At 39.7% G+C, this 14193-nt stretch overlaps 1 protein-coding gene across 24 annotated transcripts in view; it reads right to left on the bottom strand.

The window, feature by feature from the left end:
• MAGI1 (membrane associated guanylate kinase, WW and PDZ domain containing 1) overlaps window positions 1-14193 on the bottom strand; it is a 622973-nt gene that overhangs the window by 386498 nt on the left and 222282 nt on the right. The window lies entirely within an intron of this gene.

A 14193-nucleotide genomic window follows, 5' to 3' on the forward strand; every position in this document is an offset into this window, starting at 1 on the left:
ACACACTTATAATGTTTATAATGAACATGAAAATTTGGGTTGGCCAGAAAGTTTATTTGGGGTTTTTCTGTAAGAAAACCCCAAACGGACTTTTTGGCCAACCAATACTTAATACAGTTAGTGGAATTTCTAGCCCCCCTACCCTGCCCCCACCAAAAAAAGTACAGAGATGTCAAAATGGTATGATACTGAATTATCAAGAGATTCTCAGTTAGCATTACTTACTGTTGTGATTCATTCTCTCTCTGCTTCTCCCCCTCCCTCAAAATGGGAAGAAAAATCTGAACATCTAGCTCTGCCATTGCAATCGTTGCTGATATTCCATTTCACTACCTTTACTATGTTTTCAAAACAACAATCATTTTAAAAGAAAGGAAATATCAGTTTTATTTACTCTAAATCGAAGTTCAATTTACCCTAAAGTTTTAAATAAGTCCTGACAACTGAGGCCTTATGGAAAGATCACCTAAACCTGACAAAAGGCTTAGAGGAAAAATTCATCAAAAGCCCAATAGTTCGCAGAAAGCAGACATCTACCACAAATCAGTTCCCTTTTTTTAAAAAAATCCTCTTTACGATATGGTGAGAAAAAAAATATTATCAATTAACATGACTTTTTGAATGGAAATTCGTTTGTTTCTAGGATAAGCATAGCTATGCATACACAGGTTCAGTGCATGCCTGGGGCCTGCTGATTTCTTCCAGACATTTAAAAACAGCACCTCTTGGGACTTCCCTGAAGGTCCAGTGGTTAAGATTCCACACTTCCACTGAAGGGGGCACGGGTTCGATCCCTGGTTGGGGAACTAAGAACGTGCATGCAGCATGGCTCAGCCAACTAAATAAATAATAAAAACGGTGCCTCTTATTTTGTCTGTTTTCATGTCTTTTTCACTTGGCTCAAAGTGCCATGGCAACAGACTATGTACTATTTCCTTGAGGTTTCAACACTGAGCCAAGAATATGGCAGAAAAATGGATACTCAATCATCAAAGAAATTATAGGAACTAAATTAAGTCAACCAAACAGTGAGATTGGTTTTCGTAAGGGGCCGGGTCCCTTGAGTCACAATGCATATTTTCCATTATGGAGGTCAATGGATGGCCCTCATCATGGTGTCATCAGTCCCAAATAATTTAATAATTAACATTATCTGACTAACATCATCTGACTTACCTGTTCTATTTTAGAAGTATAATATATGAAATCAACTCCTATAGAATGAAAATCTCTGGCAAACAGGATGAATCCCATTTATAGCTCTGGTGCTGGGAATGGGCTGATACCAAAGGGAAAGGCTACCCAACCTATAACAAGATTTTTATTAGGGGGCTTGATTTTTATGTAGTGACAAGTATTTGGTCCTCTCTCAACAACTGATTGTGGTGGTGACAACTATAATGTATTAATGTTTGAGTGCCATTAAGCACAAGGGTCTCATTAGTGCTCTTAACAACCTTAGAAAGTGTATATTATTCACCCTACTTTACATAACAAAGAAAACTGAATTTTAAAATATTTAAGTAATTTACCCAAAGTCATTCAGCTAGAGAGCTGGAAGAGTTAGGAATCAAGCTCAGGACAGCCTAACCCCAAATCCACTAACCTCTAGTGCCTCTCCTTCATCATATGTTGCCTTAACCTCTAGTGCCTCTCCTTCATCATATGTTGCCTTAAAATGTTGCCTGGAGAAGCTGTGAGACTGGCCTTTAGAAATACTCAACCAAGGCTGTACAGCCTTTTAGAATTAATTTTGTACAGAATTAAATCACTGTCTTAGAAATGCCAGTGGTTCCTTCCCTATGGAATCAATTCATTTTTTTTTGTAAGCAAGTCAATGAACAATCTTCAACATGGGTTGACAGGTAAGTAATGATGCTTCCTATACAATATTCACATTTCTGCAAAATCTGCCAAACTTCTTAATATGTACATGACCCTGCTTAATATAATCAAAATATTTGCTGGCCTTAGCTAAATAATTTGATGTGACCATCCCAACCCTCAGTCCCATCTGTGGCTTTATTCTTGCTACTTATTAAATTGAGATAAACAGGTAGGAATGAACTATGCCTAACATTTCTTTGACTGTTTAATTAGCAAACTATGGCCCTTTGCATTAGCCTTCCTAACATATTTAGTACTAATTAAACTTCACAGATTTAGCACAGCTCTTTCTACAAGGCACAGCACAAGTTAACAAATTAATCCTCAGAAAATGTCATTTGGGTAAGTGGGAAGTACCTGTTTCACTCAGAAGTAGGGATTTTAATGAGCTTTGGTGGTATTCAATGTAGTATATGACCTAAAAGAAGGGAGAAGTCTTCACAGACATAGAGAACAGATCTGTGGTTGCTGACGGGGAGGGGTGCCAGGGAGGGATGGAGCGGGAGTTTGGGATTAGCAGATGCAAACCATTATTTATACAATGAATAAACAATAAAGTCCCAGGACTTCCCTGGTGGTCCAGTGGGTAAGATTCTGTGCTCCCAATACAGGAGGCCTGGGTTCGATTCCTGGTCGGGCAACTAGATCCCACATACCACAACTAAAGAGTCCGCATGCCACAACTAGGAGTCTGCATGCCCCAACTAAAAGATCCCGCATCCTGCATGCCGCAACAAATATCCCACATGCCGCTACTAAGACCTGGGACAGCCTAAATAAATAAATATTTAAAAAAAAAAAAAAGTTCCTACTGTATAGCATAGGAAACTATATTCAATATCCTGTGATAAACCATAACGGGAAAGAATATAAAAAAGAATATATGTATAACTGAATCACTTTGCTGTACAGCACAAATTAGCACAACATTGTAAATCAACTATACTTCAATAAAAAAGAAGGGAGAAGTCCTGCTCTAGTGGGCAATGTAGTAGTTCTCCCCTTATCTCTGGGGGATATGTTCTAAGACCCACCCCAGTGGATGCCTGAAGCTGGAGACCGTACCAACACCTATGTTCTTCCCTAGACATACATACCCATGATAAAGTTTAATATATAAATGAGGCACAGCAAGAGATTAACAAAAATAACTAATAAGAAAATGGAACAATTATAACAATATACTGTAATGCATGCAGTTATGTGAATATTATCTCTCTTTCTCTCAAAATCCCTTATTGCACACATTTAATGCCTTTTCCATCTTAACTAAGTACTTATCACACACTGTGGCCATGATTTTTGCAGTTTGATGTGTGACAACAAAACTAGCACAAATTTCTTTTTCCTTCTTCACAATTTCATGGATATTACATTCATTCTTACTGGAGATCTTAGCAACCTCTGCACACAATTTTTTTTCCTCATTAAGTCAAGAACTTTCACCTACTCACTTCAAGGAGGCAGTTTACAAACTCTCTTTGGCAAACCTGAACTGCCAGCGTCGCTAGCAGTCTTGCACTTTGGTGTCATTATTAAGTAAAATAAAGGTCACTTGAACACAGCAGTGCGAATACAGTCGATCTAATAACGAGACTATGACTATCGGGCAGATACAATGGAGAAAAGGATGATGCACGTCTCAGGCAGGATGGCAGATTCCATCATGCTGCTCAGAAAGGCACGTAACTTCAACTCATGAACTGTTTATTTCTGGAATTTTCCATTTAATATTTGCGGACCGCAGTTGACCCCGGGTTAAAGAAACCACAGAAAGTAGAGCCACGGATAAGGGGGGACCTACAGTAGTGAGAAAACACCCAAGCTACTGCAGTCCACTCTAGGTGCCACATCTTAAGAGACGCAAAGTGAATTGTGTTCAAAGGAGATGTAAATAAAAGAGATTTGAAACCAGGTTGAAAGGGATTCTACGGTTAGGTATATATCTAAAACAATGTTCCTTAAATTAGCTCAAAACATGAGTTTAATGGGATACACCAAAAAAAAAAAGGGGGGGGGTGGCAGGGGTCTTACAGTCAAAGAGCTGGAAATGATATGATACACATCATATCTTCCTACTGGAGTTTTAAAAAATACTAATGTTCTAATGAATACGTTTAGGGAAGCGATGCTAAAGATATTTTTTTAAACGTGGCCTAGACATCTATGATCTAATCCCAGTGACACCACAGTTGGCAATTACCAATTACCTGCAAAAGCTTCAAGACACCTGAAAAGACAAACTGGAGTCCTCTTGATAAAATGGCAAGTGTGGAGAATATGGTCTGCTGAAGTGAAAGGAAAATCTTCATCACAGCCAGTACTGTGGTGCAACAACAGAAAACACACTAGCCTCGGAGTAAAACTGCCTGGGTTCTGGTCCCAACTCAGTAGGTAGCAGACCACCATCTTGGGCAAGTCATATCTCCCTCTGTGAGTTTCAGTTTCTCTTTTTTCTCTTCTATGTGTTTGGTCTCCATTATCTAGCAGAAATGGCAGAATCGTGGCGTGCAAAATCAATTGGCACACATGTTCTGTTTGGCCAGGATGAACTTCTCAGATCCCGACACTTGTTACCTCTCCATCTTATCAATAATCACCTATTCACACATTTAACTTTCCTTCCTGACCCGTGTGATCCCTAAATTCTGTAACATTTCTTCCAGATCCAAAAATACATATGCTTTCTCTTTCTGAGTCACCCATAATTTTGTCTGTCTTTTTAATGAAAACTTTCCTCAAAGCATTTTCAAAATTCCCATCATCCTAAGTTGGAGAATATTTTTATAGCATTTAAAAAGCACAAAGCCATCTACTTCTTCCACCAAGGAAAGGACACCTCAGTATGAAGCACTGACAACAGAACTTCCTAATTAGGCAAGCATCTTCTTCCTAATGGAAATCCTCTAAGCAAACTGCAGAAAAAATTATTTAAGGACATTGGTTCTACCATATCAAATTCAAGAACTGATAAAACAAAGGTCACTTGCCTCAATTAAGTTTTTTTTTTTTTTTGCGGTACGCGGGCCTCTCACTATTGTGGCCTCTCCCGTTGCAGAGCACAGGCTCCGGACGCACAGGCTCAGCGGCCATGGCTCACGGGCCTACCCGCTCCACGGCATGTGGGATCTTCCCGGACCAGGGCACGAACCAGTGTCCCCTGCATCGGCAGGCGGACTCCCAACCACTGCGCCACCAGGGAAGCCCCTCAATTAAGTTTTTAAACCATTTTTGCTTTACTAAAGCACACACACATACTTCCAACAACTACTGAAATCAAAAAGCAGAAAGTTAGAATGCTTTCTGAAAAACTAATCATTCCTGCAGGGTTCACATAATAGAGCCAGCTGTAGGGTAGAATGACTTTATTCACATCTATTAAATAAATGACAAAGACGAAGTGCAGCAGTGGAGGCCCATTTTTTTCCAGTTAACGAAGAACACACACGAGTGTGTGTTTGAACCTTCCTAGAATTTAATTTTTAATATCTCTGCTTTAGACAACTCGACGGTGGCATTACTGTAAAGAAATCATTGTCTTAGAAAACGTGAGAACCATATGCTTAAAAGATAAAAACTGCTCCGTATAGAGAGTAACATATTCCCCTTTAAACTCCAGGGACAAGCCAAGTTTTCCAGTGCCATCTTACTGCAGCCCACTGGGATTCTGGGAAAGCCTACCCATCCCAACTCTGTGCTGAGAACTCATGAAATGTAAAACCTGCAAATAGACTCTTGGTAACTTTCAATCGAAGTATTTCAGTCTTAAAGCCAACAACTCCTTAGTAAGAAGCAGCGCCATGCAAAAAACTTGTGCAAAGTCTGAACTCAATATTTGCTTTATCATCGAAGAAAAGAAATAGGAAAATGTCCTTTAATAGTCATCAGTCTTTTTTCTGATGACAAAAGGAATACAAGTAAGCAAGGCAAAATGATTACTGTATATAATCCTAATCAGTGTGTATATTTAGGGGCTGTTTCATGATCTTTTTACAAATATGGGATCACATTACACTTGCCCTTGGTTTTGCTGCTCAGTGGGCATCAGCATCACAGAGAGCTTATTAAAAATACAAGGTGGCAGGCACCACCCCAGCTGCCAGCTGCATTTTAAGGATATTCAAGGGGATTCGTATGCAAATGAAAGTTGAAGAATCCCTGGGCTGTAAAATGATGATAAGGTACCATTCTCTATTCTTCTGTGGTGAGAAGATACAGACACAGATACTGACAACACATATCTCTGGACACCAAAGAAATAAATATGCAGCTTGTTTTAAATGTATAGTTACTATCTCCATATAACAGTGCCATTTAAAAAACAGCATGGACAGATTTTTGTAGAGTGGATCCATAGATGATAATAAAGTGTCTTATTTACCTCTGAACTGTCGTGAAAACAAAAGCACAATTTAAAAAACTATTTCAGGGGCTTCCCTGGTGGCACAGAGGTTAGGAATCCGCCTGCCAATACAGGGGACACGGGTTCAAGCCCTGGTCCAGGAAGATCCCACATGCAGTGGAGCAACTAAGCCTGTGCACTGAAACTACTGAGCCTGTGCTCTAGAGCCCACGAGCCACAACTACCGAAGCCCGTGCACCTGGAGCCCGTGCTGCCCAACAAGAGAAGCCACCACAATGAGAAGCCCACGCACCACAATGAAGAGTAGCCCCTGCTCGCCGCAATTAGAGAAAAGCCCACGCACAGCAACTAAGACCCAACGCAGCTAAAAATAAATAATAAAACAAATAAATTTTAAAAACCATTTCAGAACCCTTGTAAGAAATTACCTAATCTCATTATCCATCTCATTTGATCTTTTTTTTAAAATTTATTTTATTTTTATTTTTTTTGTGGTACGTGGGCCTCTCACTGTTGTGGCCTCTCCCGTCGCGGAGCACAGGCTCCGGACGCGCAGGCTCAGCGGCCATGGCTCACGGGCCCAGCCGCTCCGCAGCATGTGGGATCTTCCCAGACCGGGGCACGAACCCGTGTCCCCTGCATCGGCAGGTAGACTCCCAACCACTGCGCCACTAGGGAAGCCCTAAAATTTATTTTATTTATTTATTTTTGGCTATTTCTATTTTTAGGAAGTTGACATAAAGAATATTACTGAGCAAATATCAGCACAGACGGTATGTGAATGTGGAAAAACAAATCCTAAAGGTGGTTCTCAGTCTTTTCAGGTGGCAGAGCAGAGATTTCATCATAAATCAGAAGGAAAATTTTATAGCTATGTAATATAAAACCACAACTACCATATTACATATCTGCAGTTTAAAAAAAAATTGGCTATCAAAATGAGGTATAACCAGCCTTCTTCAAATATGGTGGTTAATAGTTATTTGCTACTAGCTTACATTATTTTATTTTCTGCTAGCATTCCAAAGGAAATAAGGTAGAGTAAGCAACAAAAATTAAAAAAACTTTGATAAAAGGAGAAGCTTAATGGATTTAACCTGTTGTTCAAAAAGACCGTCATTATTTTACTAGACACTTCAGCCTAAGTCATGAATCCTCAGCACTGCCTGGAGCACACTATGAGGACCAGGGGCCAGATGGTGTCTGAAGTGCATTTTATGATTCTACATCATGTAAGATCTTAATTTATGGTTGTAAATATTTTAATGAAAAAAACAAATATGTGCATTTTTTTAAAATTATAAATAAACAAATCTGATGCACTAGGCCTGTCAATTTCGTCTTTCCTTATCAAAATAGAGATAAGGAAATGATGATTCTATACTCAAAGGTCTACCCATTAGTACTGTCAGACTTTGGGGGAAACCTCTTGCCTCCTTGTCTCTTCTGCCCAGGCTCCATGGGACTCAGATAGAGCTGTCCATCACAGGACCCTGCCATTCCTGCCACAGGGGTGGATGTGGAATCCACGGTGGACAATGAACCCTGATGTAAGCATGGGACCCAGCTGAGCCAACTGGGTTCCATTCAGAGAATGATAATGGCGCTAGAAGGCAGAGGTGCCTCCTTCCTCAAGATCACTGGGTGTGGAAAAGAAGTAAGCCTGGGGCTGTCGTGTGCAGAATCCCTTCCTGGGATTGAGGCAAACACAGAGCACATGACCAGGGAGCAGAGAAAAGAACGCTGCTGAGTCCAGGATAAAGCCTCACGAACCAGAAAGCTCACAAAGTGCAGAGGAACTACAGGTGGCATTTGTAAATCAGTGTGTGTTTGGGACAAGACATGTTTTCAGAGACTTGATTTTGTGACCCAGCTCCTGACTACTGAACAGGCCAGTGAGGATTTCTCATCTTCAAGGATGACAGAAAAGAGGCACAGGAAGCTGTAGACACCATGAGAATTTAGGGAAAGGAAACGATGTGAGGGGGTGGGAATTGGGAGATTATAAGTGCTGGAGAACTGAGTTAACATGCAGACTGCCTCAGACCAGCCACTGCCTCCTTACTTTACAAAAGTTATTTTATCTTTCAGGGTTTCCTCACCTGTTAAATGGAGAAAATGCACCTGCTTGGCAGGGCTGTTATAAGAAATAAATGAAATCATATCTTAAAGTTTTCTGAAAAGCACTTGGCACAGAATAGTTCTCCATTCATGTTAGCTATTACTACTTTTACCTTCATAAAATGCAAAGTTAAAGAAAACACATGAACTCTCAAGTTCCCACTGACCCTGAATCACTATGACCAAGGACTGATATATTAAAACAACAGCCAACACCTCCGAAACACAAATGACCTAAAGGGGAGGGGTAGGGGGATCGCTGGCAGATAAACTCAGAATATTCTGGCACCAGGTCCAAGCAACACCACTCTAACTGTTCAAAGTCGGCCACTGGCTTCGAAAGTTCCAAAGGGTTTGGTGCTGGTAGATAGGCTTGGTAATTCTAAGTTACAGTCACCTCTGAATTTGCTCTGTGATCGAGAAGGGCACAAGACTGCCTTCTGGAAAATACAGTTAATTCAGAAGGAAACTATAACTATTCTAATTGGCTTTTCTCAGGCCTCAGATCGCCTTGACTGGGCTGGTTATGCCTTAATTATACTTAAGTCATGAATTTTAATGACATTTTTGTAATTAGATACAACGATTAGAATTTTTATATCCCACTGTACTTTCCATTTAATACGAATTAATTGTGGTTGCTGAACAAGTTACAAATTAGAATAATTCCTTACAAAGAACAAAGAGGAAGAAGAATTCACAGGAATAGAGAAAATTCCAAAGGAGACATACCTCTGATGCAGAAATTACACACTACAGAATCCCCCAGTGCAACCAACCCAATAACTAAGTGGCACAGAATATTTGTTTTCATAGCCACAGATTCTCTACCTAATAAACAAAAGTTAAAAACTGATATACAGGGGCTTCCCTGGTGGCGCAGTGGTTGAGAGTCCGCCTGCCGATGCAGGGGACGCGGGTTCGTGCCCCGGTCCGGGAAGATTCCACGTGCCGAGGAGCGGCTGGGCCCGTGAACCATGCCCGCTGAGCCTGTGCATCCGCAGCCTGTGCCCCCCCACACCAAAAAAACACTGATATACAGTGACTTTTTAGTCTAACACTGGATGAAACTTTTATTATGAAATTCTGTTTATGATGTGTAATTGTGGGTGAACTAAAATTCTGTTTTTGAGAAGCACAGAAGTCCTGAGCAGGGCAAAATGGTGGTTATCACCTCTGCTCTTGCTCTTAAAGGCACAGAAGATATTTATCAGTGATATTATTGTTGCCTCTACTTCCTCCCTGTGATTCTTTTCACCCATGAATTCACTGGAAATGTGTTTGAAATGAGCACAATTTTTGTCCTGCCAATGCTTCTGGAATTATTAGTTTCTGAAGTCCAAATCTGTTCTACATTTTAAATCTTCTTGGAGCAAAGGGCTCCTTCTTATTTTGAATACCCAGGTTTCGGTAGAAAAGGACTTATAATAAGTACTCACATACTTTCCTTAGAACTCCACTGGCAACTGTCCCCTAAAAATCAGAGTCCGCCAAGCTACTGTTCACACAGCCTATGGATGCACTGTGTACACGTTCTTTACCTTGACATTCATCTGCTCTAAGAGAAATAGCTCACTCAAAATACTTTCTCCTTCGGTGATGAACAACAGGGAGACCATATTAAGAAGTGTTTGGAACTAGACAGGCCTGCGTTTGATTTCTGCCTCTGCCATTGACTAGCTGCATGAGTCAATTACTCAGGTTTTATAAACTTCAGTTTCCTCATCTACAAATTTGGGATAAAAATATGACCATCATCACAGGGCAGCAGTGAAAATGTGATGGAACAATATACATCAAGTACATACTGCCTGGCATAGAGTAGGAGTTCAGGAATATTAGCTATAATTCTTATTATCATTATCATACTTATTATCATACAAAAGACCCACATTAATATAATAGATATACATTAATCTCAAATGCATCTTTCTCATTCTAATTTTTCTGAAATCATGTTATATCATAAAGTTTCACCTTTTGCCCTCTACCCTGCAAAAATACTGCTGCTAACTTTGGGGAACAATGACAGACATTACAATAAGCAGCATCTTATAATAAAGAAAGCATAATCTATATGCGAATGGATATGCACAGATAACATCTGCAATAATTTACGCCAAAGTGTTCATTGTGGTTACAATCAATGGTAAGACTATAGGTCTTTTTAACAGCATTTCCTAATTGTTGTTCGATGAACATATATTACTTCTGAAATAAAGAAATTAAACAAAATGTGTTTCCATAAAAGAAATAAAACATAAACCACCAACTTACACTGTGTTCAATATCTAGTTGAACACACGAATGCATTTTTTTGGTCACCCTTGCTACCCAGTTGGTAATTTTTACCAGTTCCTTGAAATATAATTACTCTTTCCCCTGCCTTCTCCATAGGTGGTATACCAAAAGAATAAATGAAATCAGAGCAGCATTCTTTACTACTTTCTGCATGAAACACTCTTGGCATTAGACACCTGGGGGTTTTTATGGCTTCTAAATGTTTTACCTTCTATTAATTAAACCCTCCTTTCAATTTTTCTTTAAAAAGCCACACAAACATTAATGTCAAAAACAAGTGATGACGTGAAAGGATGAAGATACAGTTCCAAAAAAATTTTAAGGTCTCTGAATTCCAGAAAACACAATTTTTTTTAATGGTAATGCCTTTTTAAACACACACACACACACACACACACACACACACACACAAAGATCTCCTTGTCAAACACATTAAATTATAAATTGGACATCAGTTTTGTAAAGGCTGATTTCTAAATTATAACAGAACACATCTGGGGTGATTTTGACTGCGAATATTTGGTTTTCTTGGCAGCTGGAAGAAATCTCTGGGCAGACACAATGCTACAATAATTAATGCCAGCTTTCAGGCATCATAATGAAAAAACAAAATCCTGACAGCAACAAAAAAATGGCACAAACTCCCCCCAAAAATAACCACGGATTTAATGTAAAACATGAATCCACAGGGCTTCTAGCCTAGAGCAGCTGAAAGACATTTGTGTGATTCATGAACAAAGAGTGATTTGATCTCTTCCATCAGACCTTTTCTGCATTTCAGCTACTTTTGTTGACACCCACCATGGGCTGCTTCATTCATACCCGGGATAGGTCTGTGCAGAACAGTGCCCCTGGCTTATGCCACTGGTTCCAGCAAGGCCTTCACTTTCTCCTTGCTTTCCATCTTCCCACAGTCCCTGAAGGGCATCCACGGCTAGCACAGTGTCTGGAACAGAGTAGATGCTCAACAAGAGGCTGTGGGTTGATAGACTGGATGGTGAAGGAGTGCACAGATCAAGAATGTGCACCAAAATTTGGAGGAAAGGGAACCCTCTTACCCTGTTGGTGGGAATGTAAATTGGCAAAGCCACTTGGGGAAACAGCATGGCGGTTCCTCAAAAACTAAAAACATGGGCTTCCCTGGTGGCGTAGTGGTTGAGAGTCCACCTGCCGATGCAGGGAACGTGGGTTCGTGCCCCAGTCCAGGAGGATCCCACATGCCGCGAAGCAGCTGGGCCCGTGAGCCATGGCCGCTGGGCCTGCACATCCGGAGCCTGTGCTCCACGGCGGGAGGGGCCACAGCGGTGAGAGGCCCGTGTACCGCGAAAAAAAAAAAAAAAAAAAAAAGATACAGGCACCACTATGTTCATAGCAGCACTATGTACCATAGTCAAGACTAGAAACAACCTAAAAGTCCATCGAAAGATAAATGGATGAAGAAGATGTGGTACATATATACAATGGAATACTACTCAGCCATAAAAAAAGAATGAAATAATGCCATTTGCAGCAACATGGATGCAACCAGAGATCACACTGCGTCAGAAAGGGAAAGACAAATACCATATGATATCACTTATATGTGTAATCTAAAATATGGCACAAATGAACCTATCTACAAAACAGAAACAGTCTCACAGACATAGAGAACAGACTTGTGGTTGTCGATGGGGAGGGATGGATTGAGAGTCTGGGATTAGCAGGTGCAAACTATTATATAGAGAATGGATGAACAAGGTCCTACTGTATCTCACGGAGAACTATATTCGATACCCTGTGATAAACCATAATGGAAAAGAATATGAAAAAGAACGTATATATAACAATTACTTTAATGTACAGCAGAAATTAACACATTGTAAATCAACTATACTTCAATAAAATAAATTTTAAAAAAGAATGTGCACCAAAATCAACCAGTGAAAACTAAATGACTTTCCTGATTCTAAAACTATTCATAAATGCAAATTTTTAAATAAACATTTACAAATTTTATAACATTTACAAATTTATAAAAACAAAATTTTCTATTGTTTAAAGTTTTTTCCAGTTTTCTTGAGATTATAAAACAAAGAATGTTGCCTGCCATCCAGTTCTACATGGATTAAGTCGTTAGCCACTGCAGTTGCTGACCTACAGTCTACCCTGAAAGGAACTCAGGATGAAGAACAGGGTGAGGCACTCTGTGCTCTGGGAAGACAGTCAAAACAGGTCCTTACATAGTTACATTTCAGGGGGAAAAATTTGTGAATCTGGATTCTTGCATCTTTCCATACTTAGAAAACCACTAAAATCATTAACTGTGACATCTGTTCCTCCTGACTAGCAGTAACTGAGATGTATGCTGGGTTGCATGTACTCATTACCAAAATTCTATAAATATTGGCCTCTTCTCCTATCTCTTTGGAGTGGTTCCTAGGAGCTATCGGAGAGGCTGTCTCCCAGGCTGCAGTCAGTCCTCAGTAAGGTCCCCAAATAAAAGTGGAACAGGTCTAACGATGTGCGGTTTGTTTTTTCAATCAGCAAGATATAATTGACATACATCACTGTATAAGTTTAAACTGCACAGTATAATGGTCTGACTTACATATATTGTGAAATAATTACTACAATTAGCATCTATCATCTCATATAGATAAAATAAAAAGCAATAGCAAAAAAAAAACCAAACTTCTTTTTTTCCTTGTGATAAGACCTCTTAAGGACTTGCACCCTTAACAACTTTCCTATCTATCATACAACAGTATTAACTACAGTCATCACGTTGTACATTACATCCCTAGTACTTATTTATCTTATAACTGGAAGTTTGAACCTTTTGACCACCTTCCTCAAATTCTCCTTCCTCCCATCCCAGTCTCTGGTAACCACAATTGTGATCTCTTTTTCTATGAGTTCGGGGAGGGGGCATGTTTTGGTTGGTTTGTTTTTTAGATTCCACATATAACTGCGATCATACAGTATTTGTCTTTCTATGTCTCACTTATTTCACTTAGCATCATGCCCTCAAGCTTCATCCATGTTGTTGCAAATGGAAGAATTTCCTCATTTTTTATGGATGAATAATATTCCATTGTATGTATATATCACAACTTCTTCATGCATCCATCCTTCAATGGACACTAAGGCTGTTTCCATGTCTAGGCTATTGGAAGTAATGCTGCTATGAACCTGGGGGTGCAGTTATCTTTTCAAGTTAATCTTTTGTTTCCTTTGGCTATATTTCCTGAAGCAGAATTGCTGGATCATATGGTAGTTCTATTTTTAAATTCTTGAGGATCCTTATTCTAACTTTCAGAAGCAAACACATAGAAAAGGTGCTCAGTAGCTGTGCGACCTTAGGTAAATTCCTTAGCCTCAATGCTTCCGTCTCCTCATCTATAAAACAAAGAGTACCAGTACCTGCCTCAGGGGATTGTTGTAAGGGTTAAATGAGTTACTGTTGTTTGTAACGGGAACAGGATGAATGCTACAGAATAAAAGTCAAGGGGGAAAAGTAAGTAAAAGCAAATAAACATCAA

The sequence above is a fragment of the Pseudorca crassidens genome, chromosome 10 (genome assembly GCF_039906515.1).
Source record: "Pseudorca crassidens isolate mPseCra1 chromosome 10, mPseCra1.hap1, whole genome shotgun sequence".
Taxonomy (NCBI): domain Eukaryota; kingdom Metazoa; phylum Chordata; class Mammalia; order Artiodactyla; family Delphinidae; genus Pseudorca; species Pseudorca crassidens.